Consider the following 10,464-nt stretch of genomic DNA (forward strand, 5'->3'; position numbering starts at 1 on the left):
CACTACATGATACGTAAGGTTTTTCTTTCGTCTTCACAATGTTCAAAGGTAGGCAATCAGGTTCAATGCAGAAGTCCACAGTGTTGCTCCTTCTGTCTCCCTATTTTGCCATCCTTGGCAAGTGACTTTCATTAACATACTTCCAGGATACTCCATGTTCTAGAGGAATAAAATGTGAAGGGACTGAGAGCTTTCTCTTACAAGGTGTTACTCAGAAATGTAATTTTATGCCAGCACCTTGGGTGGCTGAGGTGGGAGGATCACTTGAGCTCAGAAGTGCAAGACCAGCCTGGGCAACACAGTGAGACCCTTCTCTACTAAAAAAAAAAAAAAAATCAGCTGGGTGTGGTGGCATGCACCTGCAGTCCCAGGTACTCAGGAGGCTAAGGCAGGAAGATCATTTGAGCCCAGGAGATTGAGGCTGCAGTGACTTATAATAGCACTACTGCACTCCAGCCTGGACAACAGAGTGAGACCCTGTCTCTACAAACAGCAACAACAACAAAATGTAATTTTAACCACTGCCGCCTTCCCCCCAGTATACTTTAGCCCATACTTTACTGTCCAAAATCATGCCCATGGGCACTCCTACCTGCAAGGGAGCTGGAGATATTGAGCGTTTTGTTTTCTAGTCTTAAGATAGAGAAAGGCAAGGAATGAAGGAGCTAGTCAGGGGGTCAGAAGGCTCACCCTCAACACCTGCCACATTTGCTCTTCTTGAACCTTATATCCATTTTCCTCCTATGCCACCACTGCTCTCATATGTCTTTTAACACATTTTCTTAAAAGAGAGAAAAAAGCCTTTTCCCCTGACCCAATTGCAAAATTATTTTCCTTTCTGCCATCATCCTTGACTTCTGGTTCTGCATCACAAAAGCCAAAACACAAATTCTTCTGTCACAGCAGCCCCCTTCAAAGGATGCAGAGAGAACATGATGGACCAGAGAAACCAGAATCTTCTTAGCAGGTAGAAGGAAATGAAAGTCTAGGAACACACAGACATTAATACTTTGCATGCCATTTTATCTGGTTTCAGAATTTTGGCTGCTGACAACCGCCAGCTCCAGACAACTATCAAGTGTCTGGTCTTAGAGCTGGTGACACCAACTGTAGTTACATTATGTAATTTGCACTTACACATCACCAAAATTCTAAACAGAAATTAAAAAATACATAATATATGTACATTTATATAATTTTTATCTCAAAATTTCTAACATCATATGGTCACACACGGCTGCCTCACCCCCCTGAGCATCATATCCATGTTCCAGACAGGCTTTGTTAAATAGAGGAAGCTCTCCCCCAGTTCCCGGGAAGAGACACGAATTTATACATTACCAATTATTACATACTACTAACTGCTTAGGGTGTGGTCTGCAGACATCTGAGTTAACTGGCACCAAAATTCCAACAGCAATTCAATGACCCTATAATCAGCTCTCTAGGCAGTTGCTTCCTAGCACTTAAGGAGTAAAAGACTATCGAAGAACAACAACAACAACAACAAAATCAGTATTCAGAGAGAAATGTAAGACAACCAGGGGAGAAAGATAGACCTTCGCTGTTGAATCATCTCGAACTTGTGATACACTTCCCAGACATCTCAGCCTTCCTTCAGTATTTCCCTCCTAGGAGCAGCCTCAATACTTAGATACTAAGATGGACAGTTCAGTGACACTGACCTGAAATATTCTGAGGTCAGCACTGAAAAAAGACTTCCTCTATTTTCAAAGATCATTGCATTGCTTTTAATATAATGACCTAAAAGATATTTGGAAATTAGTTTAGAGGATCAGAAGCCCTTTAGAAAAGGTGATGCTCTATTTTGTAAGTAAATATATTTTGATCTTCCCATTATAAATCTTTATATCACGTTGTCTTAGTGTTTCTTAGAATGGTTGTTCTATCGAATACCAGAACATATCAAATAAGCATTCAACCTAAATAAATACTTTTGGGTCATTTCTGTCAGTATTTTACATTTTCAGTCATACTTCATAAGCCTAATCACAACCTTTGAGTTCAAATAATAATATTATGAATCAATTTAACATAATGCTTAATACTTATTAAATTTAATAAACAATTGTTAACATTGTAAGCCAGATAACTTCACTTTATAAACAGGAAAGAAGCCATGCTATTGGAATCCATACATATTCCTTCAAATCTGTACCTCAATTTATTGTTTTTATGCCTACACACTTCAATCATTACTAAAAACCAGCTGCTTTCCATGTATATACCATGCCGCTCCTCCTTAAATCAATTGCAGCTTCTCTTGATTAACCAATGGTAGAATGATTCACTATGTCAATAAATATTCTGAATCATAGAACAATGTAGTGGACGTGGCAGACAGCTGCTGAACATATTTAAACCTCATATTTCAGTTTAAAAAGGCACGTATCCTAAAGTGCATGTCAGTCTCTGGATAGCAAAATTACAGCGATGTAGTTTTCCTCACTTGAAATTTACATTTTAATGAAAGCACTTTCATGTATTAATAGGTAAATCTTTTCAGGCCACTGCCAAGACTCATTGCTTTGCAATCTCATACTGTTTTAGAGATCCTAGTCCACTACATTAAAATTGTGCTTATAAATGTTAAGCCTCCATAGTATATTTTAAAGGCTAGGGAAGTATTTTCTCTTTAATAGAACTAGTTTCAACATTGATACATCATTTTTAATTTACAGGAGAAAAGGTATTATCAGAGAGCTTTCTCTCAGTTTATACAGAGGTAAGACCATTCTTAGCCTCAAATTCAAGACTACTACCTTTCTGAACTCCAGTAGGAACTATAGTCCTACTGTAGGACTATTGACTATAGTCTTAGTTCCACCACAAGATTGATGAGAACATTGCAAACAGAGCACTAATAAGTTCCTATTTCTTTGAAAAGGTAGCTGTAAACCTTCAGCACACATGCTAGATGCCAAATACTCCCTACTGGCCAAGTCATCAATTGCAACATTGAGTGCCCCCAGTGCAAAAAACAACATGGTATCATCCAAGATCAGTAAAAGCATACATTGTTAATGTAGCTAGCACTTATATAGCACTTTCTTTGTGCCAGGTATTGTTATAAATGCTTTACATAAACTGACTCACCTAATCCCCACAAATAACCCTGTATGGTAAGAACTACTATTGTCCCTATTTTATAGATGAGGAAACCAGGTAAAGAGAAGTTAAGTAACTCTGCTCAGGGTCAACAGCTAGAAATTAGCAGTATGTCCTCAGAATCTGTGATATTACATAATATGCTGACCTAAAGGAATATGTTCAACTATCAAGAAACTTAAAAATTCCACTGAACAAAACCTTTCAGATGAAAGAGATGTGGGAATATTAGCAAGGTAATAGATTAGATTAAGGAAAAGTAAAGAACTGCTAAGCGACACACTGTATTAATAAGCAAAGCATTGTGATCAGAGAATACCCCACTTCTGTTTGCATTAGAGATAAAGGATGCAAATAATGCCTTTGATTAATATTCTCTTTAATTAATAGGAATCCTGGGCTGTGATAAAATGTTTCAAACATTGTATCTGAGAGTTCTGAAGTTGCATGAAAGACTGGGATTGATTGATAAATAACAGGCTCAATTCTCCCTGTGTGATGTGCTGGCCAGCACAGCTATTCAGCTATTCCAGGAGGCAGCTCTCTGAGTTTGACCCAACTGATTTGAGCATTATCTCGCTGTGCAGATAATGTCACAGGAATAGGAAGCTTCTGAAAGAGCAGCATGGCCTTGCTGACTCTGCAGTAGCCACAGAGATAAATGCCTACAGATAAAATGACCACCTCATCTAGGTTTGCCGGAGACTTTCTCAGGCTTAGCACTGAAGTCCCACATTCCAGGAACCTCTCTTTCCTGGGAAAACTGGAACAGTTTGTCATCCTAGAGCCAGTGTTTTCTTGGCTGTGGGCGAAGTAGCTGGGGGTTGAGGCAAAGAACAGAGGCCTCAGAAAGACAGATTTATATCCCAATTCTGCCTCTGCCACTCACAATACAATCTGGGACAAGTCACTTACCCTCTCTGAGATCTCATTTTCGCTATCTGGAATATAAGTATAATTGCCCCCATTACTTTGTCTGAAAAATAAATGAGAAACCATGAAAAGTTTCTGAAAAAGTGTCTGACATAAAATAGCTGCCCAGCAAATAGTAGGTGTTCGTACTATATTCCAGGAATTATAAAATCAAACCGTAACTATATAAGCAACTCTGTCTAGACAGGGTTTTTTTTTAATTTTCTTGAAGTGGGAAGGGGGTGCATTTATGATAATGATTATTTCAGCTTTTAGAAAGTCAATTCATTTAATGGGATTTATTTATCAAAAAGCCGTGTTGACTCATGCCCAATGGTTGTAAGATCACGTTCTTTCAAAACTCCATTTATGAGTAAAATTCAAATAGTCTTTTCTAAAGTTAATATTTAAGAATGCATTTACATTTGAAAAAATTGAAAAAATGAAGACAGCACTTTCATTTCAGTAAAATTTTAGGAAGATAAAGGTCTGTGGAAACAAAATTATTCAAAATGTCCAATTACCTCAGTTACACTATAAGGTTCTTAAACTAACCTGGGTTTTTATCTAACAAAACTCTGGTTTATACTAAGTATGTTTTAAAATTTTACTTAGAAGAGAATCAGCACATAATCCATATTCTTTAATATGGCCAGCTATGATAGGTTTCCCAGAATAGAGCCCTTAAATTCTATAATTTTTATTTTTGCATAGATTTTTAAAATTCATTTTTAAACAAATTATTATTTTTGTGTCCTATGTTTTTCTCTAAATACCTACTAAAGTAAATGCAATTTGCTATACTTGAATTTTTAATTACATAAAAAGAAGGTATTTTGATTACTTAATTTCAAAATTCAATCTCTGATTATCTACCTTCTACTATAGAAAGGCTTTAATACACACTCCCAAATACGGAAGAAAAAGTGATGCATTCCATGCTGGAATCTGTTTTACCTACCTAGAAAGTCTTTTGCTAAAGTACAATATTAAATAAGAATTTTCAAATCTTACTAAAAATTTTCCTTCCTAAAATAATATTTCTACTGTATTTTAGGAAGCGTTTTATATTTCAGCCCATAAAATTGTCAGTTTATGACATGATACAATTTAGGCTGAACAGTTAAAAGATTCTGAGAAGGAAACTTGAATTGCTCAGAGAAAGTGTAAAATCCCATGTGTTACTAAAATCAAGGGACTGTCATGATAAAAATTTTCTGAATGCCTTGCAAGTTGGATACTTCATTTAAAAACTCCCCACCCACAATGTTCTCTGAAGCATATCTTAAAGCCCCAACCAACCCTTCCATTCCTTAGCATAGAATACATGTTGGTTTCTTTTTTGCAACATGTGCTTTCTTTAAAGTCAAATATATGACACTGAATCTTGAAACATTACAGGAAAGTGATTTAGATTCTTCTGGTTACTGCAACATAGCAAAAAAAAAAAAAAAAAAAATTAAAAATCCCCTGTCTCTACTGCTCATGTTCCCTCTTAAATAACAACTCTTTAAATAGAGATCCTGTTAATATTTTGTGAAATAATGAATTGTCTTTTCCATTCATATTTCTTTATATTTCACATCGTGTCTTATTTTTTCTCTGCTCCCAGATTTCTGATAATTCTAGAATCCGTGAGATGAGTCCAAGCAATACATTCAGTAACTAATCTAAGCATTTGCAGCCACTGAATGTATCACCTGGACTCATCTTTTGAGCATATTTTAAATTGGGTAGAGAAGACTCTAAATAAAAGTCTTTCTCTTTCTAATATAATGCATTTGTAAAGAAGCATATTAGATCTGTTAAATAAATAAATATTTACTAATTAAGTTTGCTGTCAATGTTATAAGCAAATTACTTTACAAATGGCTGATCTGGAATTTCAGGAGCTCAATTGCTGAAGTAACTTATTTATTCAAATATTCTTAAACTGTTGTTGTATTACCACAGTGCAGTTCTATCCATGAAACTGAACAAGAAAATCAAATTCACCTGAATGCCTAAGAGAGCTCCTCATAAATACGTAGTTCAGTTTTGATTTGTAGGAGAAAAAAGAAAAATAATGCAGATTGTTCCAACTATTCTCTACTCCCTAAATCTCAAGATTTCAAATTTTCACTAATATCAAATGCCACCTCACCACCACCAAACAGAATCTGTTTATTGAAGGAACAAGGCCAAGTGGGTGGGTTTCAAAGAGATCATGTTCCAACAATTATTTTCATTTTCAAAGTTTAACTCTTTCCTGAATACTGTTTAACTGGCAAAATGAACTGAAAGCCCATTGAAGATTTTATACCTTTCTACTTCCTGGCCATGAAATGTGGCCTTGGAGTCTTAGAGGTAGATAGTTATATTTTAGAGTACCTTGAAGCTGGTTTGTTGTAGTAAGAGAATTTACATATTTCTAGATGTTTAATTTTTGTCTACAACAAAAATTAAAGTTTAAAAATGTAACTAATAGGAATGAACATTGCTTTGACTATTGAATTAAAGAGTAAAGAAAAATGGGTATTATATCATTAAAATAGAATAGAATCAAATGGTTCATTTTAGCACTTCAGAAAGGTTGTATCATCAGTGTATTTTTGGGCCACTTTTTCCATTTATTATAAATTCATGATTGCTAATGGAATTCAATAAAGTACTTAAATTGCACAATAAAATATTCCCATGCCACTGAAACTCCTTAGCTATTAATTCAATAATTTTTTGTAACTTTTGTGAAACATTTTACCTAATATTTTATGTATGTAAGTGTAAGCTAAAAGTTTCTTCACTGTTTTCACATGATCAATGGCTTATTTGACATGCATTTTCTCTTTAAAAAAAAAAAAAGAAAAAAAGATATTTCCCCTAGGCTGATGCAGTGGCTCAAACCTGTAATCCCAGCACTTTGGGAGACCAAGGCGGGTGGATCGCTGAGCCCAAGAGTTCAAGACCAGCCTGGGCAACATAGGCAGACCTTGTCTCTACAGATAATTTAAAAATTAGTCAGGCGTGGTGGTGCACATCTGTAGTCCCAGCTACTTGGGAGGATGAGGTGGGAGAATCACTTGAGCCTGCAGTGAGACATGATCATGCCACTGCACTCCAGCCTGGGTGACAGAGTGAGACCCTGTCTCAAAAAAAAAAAATATATATATATATATATAGATAGATAGATGTATATATATACAGTAAACTTGCAAACACAAATGGCCTCCTTGATTCTAGTTACTTTGCACACTTTGTAAAAATTTAAAGTAATAACGAGCACAGCTTCTCACACTCCCTGCTCTATAACTCTTTCCTCATTACCCATCTCTAAATTCATCTAACTGTGGTACAGTTCATTGAAAAACAAAGCACTGAGTGAGCTAACATTGAAATTGTAAGAACAGTGGCTATTACTGGATAACAACAAGCAGAAGAGCAACATCTATTCTTTCTCGCTGCTGGAAACCATAGAAGGGCTTAGTACAATCACTCACTATGATTAACTCTCTACATTTTAACCACATAATTCTCAACATGAGGAAGAAGCTAACCTGTTGACTTGCCTAGAGACAAAGAATAAGAGAAACCAGAATTCAAAACTGCAGTTGATAACAGACCATGGCGAAGACAGACCAGAAAATATCAGGCCTGGGAGTCAGGACTGTGCAGAAGTCCCCTGTGCAGGCCTGGGAGTCAGGATGTGCAGAAGAAACATGTGGGGCAGTTCACAGGCAAGAGATCAAGTCCTCTTGAGAGACGACTCCCTAGAGAAAAAAAAAAAGAAAGAAAGAAATCAGAATTTAATGTCACCCAATTAAAAAAAAACAAGAAGCAGATTCATAGAGATCATGTGATTGGCAGAATAAAGGCCCCTGCTAAAGACGTCCTGAGAACCTGTCAATATGTTATGCTACGTAATGAAGGGAATTAGGGTTGCAGGTGGAATTAAGGTTGCTATTCAGCTGGCCTTTTTATAGGGAGATTTCCTGGATTATCTGGGTGGGCCCAGTGTCATCACAAGGGTTCTTAAAAGTGGAAGAGGGAAACAGAAGAAGGGAGCCCAAGAAAGAGAAGTGAAAAGGGACCAGGGCCAGGGAGATTCTATGTTGTTGGCCTTGAAGATGAGGAAGGGGATCATGAGCCAAAGCATGTGTGCAGCCTCTAGAAGCTGGAAAAGTCAAGGAAATGGTTTATCTCCTAGAACCTCAAGAAAAATATGCAGCCTGTCAACACCCTGATTTTATTCAATGAGACCTGTATCGGCCTTCTGACCTACAGAAGTGCAAAATAATAATAAATTCGTGTTGTTTTAAGCTACTAAGTGTGTGGCAATTTCAGTTGGCAGCAGTAGAAAGCATAGATAAGTGCTCAGGAACTGAGAACAAACAGAGAGGGACAAACAGGGCATCTGATAAACATGGAAATAATGAAAAAATGAGTGAATGAAGAAATACAAGGAAGTCAGCAACTACATTTTGGGATGCATTAAAGATAAAGTCTTTATCAGCCACACAACGTAATGATGACAAGTGATCTAGAGACTCATCTTAGCAGCCATCTGCCCTGAACTATCCCATTCTAATGAATGTCGACAAACCATGTCTAGTGAAGTATGAGCAATAATTAATAAGAAAAAATGTAATATTTAAATATTAATTTTAAAATAATGAATAAAAATCAGGCTTATTTCCCAATCCCCCAAGTTATAATGGCAGTTAGTCAAGACTGAGAAAATGGTTATACCTTAAAGCTGCTGACCTTTCATCCAGCAATTAATGCAATCTCATTCCACTCTGTTTCTCCCACCATACAAAACGTCAGTCACCCCACTGCACCATGCTCTTCATGTCTCCTAGGTCTTCAAACCTACTACCGCCTCCCTTGTCTCCTGGTTAGCTCCTAAGTATCATTTATTTTACAGCTTTCCTCAAAGAAACCTGCATTTGGCTACTGATTGAGTTCAGTCCCTGTATTAGTCCGTTCTCACACTGCTATAAAGAAATACCTGAGACCGGATAATTTATAAAGAAAAGAAATCTAATAGGCTCCTGGTTCCACAGGCTGTACAGGAAGCATGGCTGAGGAGACCTCAGGGAGGTTTTACTCATGGCAGAAGGCAAACCCAGAGCAGGCATCTTCACATGGCCAGAGCAAGAGAAACAGAGAGAGGGAGGAGGTGTTATACACTTTTAAACAATCAACTCTCATGAGAACTCACCCACTAACACGAAAACACACCTGGGGGATGGTGTTAAACCATTAGAAACCACCCCCATGAACCAATCACCTCCCACTAGGCCCACCTCCAACATTGGAGATTACAATTCGACATGAGATTTGGCTGGTGACACAGATCAAAATCATATCAATCCCCTATTGCATATTCCTATCGATGCTTGTATACTCCACTTTAGGGCATTTGTTTCACAACTGGGATTTGCCAGTAAACCCTAAAGCGGGAATGCTGGTACAGCCCAACAGTACAGAGAAGCATCAAGACCATTTTGTATTCATATCAATACAAACCCACTCTTGCTGGTTTAACTGGACCAAGCCTGCTCTGCTGGGCTGTCACAAATGCACCCAAAAGGCAGGAATAATGTCTACCTTACTCAACATTAACTTCTCAATTCTAGTGCTTTGTCTGACACAAGATGAGTGTTCTGACAAATTTTTGTGGCATGAAAAAATTGAAAGGCCAAAACAATAAAATCTAGGTCTTTTCAAAAAATTTATTCTTGTATTCCAATTTTCATTTTCATCACAAAAATGAGTGTTTTGGGCTACCATGTATATTCTCCTTAAAAGTTAAGTTATACTGGCTCTTATACCTTTTTTCCCAGCAAAAAGATTACAAATATTTTCTGACCTATGTTTTTAGCTTAAAACATAGGTAAACTATACATTATGTCATATATGCATGTGCATATAAATATATACACACACTATGTCAGTCAAGGTCCTCCAAAGAAACAGAACCAATAGAATGGATGGATGGATGGATGGATGGATGGATGGATGGATGGATGGATGGAGACAGATAAAATATCACGAATTGGTTTACATGATTATGGAAGCTGAGAAGTCCCACAATTTGCCATCTATCAGATAGACACTCAGGAAAACCAGTGGTGTCGTTCCAGTCTAAGTCTGAAGGCTTGAGAACAGGGAGCACCAATGGTGTAAGTTTTCATCAAAGTTCAAAAGTCTGAAAACCAGAGAGACAACAGTGTAAGTTAAAGTTCAAGCACAAAAGCCTGGGAACCAGGAGCACCAAAGATGTAAGTCCCAGTTCAAGCGTGAGAAGACAGATGTCCCAACACAAACAGGCAGGCAGGAAAGGGATGAATCTTCCCTTCCTCCACTTTTTGTTCTATTCAGGCCCTCAACAGATTGAATCAGTCCACCCATATTGGAGAAAGCAATCTTCTTTACTCAGTC

The 10,464-nt window shown here is 37.1% G+C and overlaps 1 long non-coding RNA gene across 2 annotated transcripts in view; it reads right to left on the reverse strand.

Moving 5' to 3' along the window:
* The window catches only part of LOC134806981 (uncharacterized), a 68,126-nt gene extending 57,895 nt beyond the window's left edge, over window positions 1–10,231 (reverse strand). For both annotated transcript variants that reach the window (XR_010154488.1, XR_010154487.1), the window contains exons 1-2: window positions 10,088–10,231; window positions 7,657–7,787 (exon numbers count right to left, since the gene is read on the reverse strand). This is a non-coding gene — a long non-coding RNA (uncharacterized LOC134806981). The remainder of the gene's footprint in view (window positions 1–7,656; window positions 7,788–10,087) is intronic.
* Between the last annotated feature and the right edge of the window lie 233 nt (window positions 10,232–10,464).

Source organism: Pan troglodytes, chromosome 22 (assembly GCF_028858775.2).
Source record: "Pan troglodytes isolate AG18354 chromosome 22, NHGRI_mPanTro3-v2.0_pri, whole genome shotgun sequence".
NCBI lineage: Eukaryota > Metazoa > Chordata > Mammalia > Primates > Hominidae > Pan > Pan troglodytes.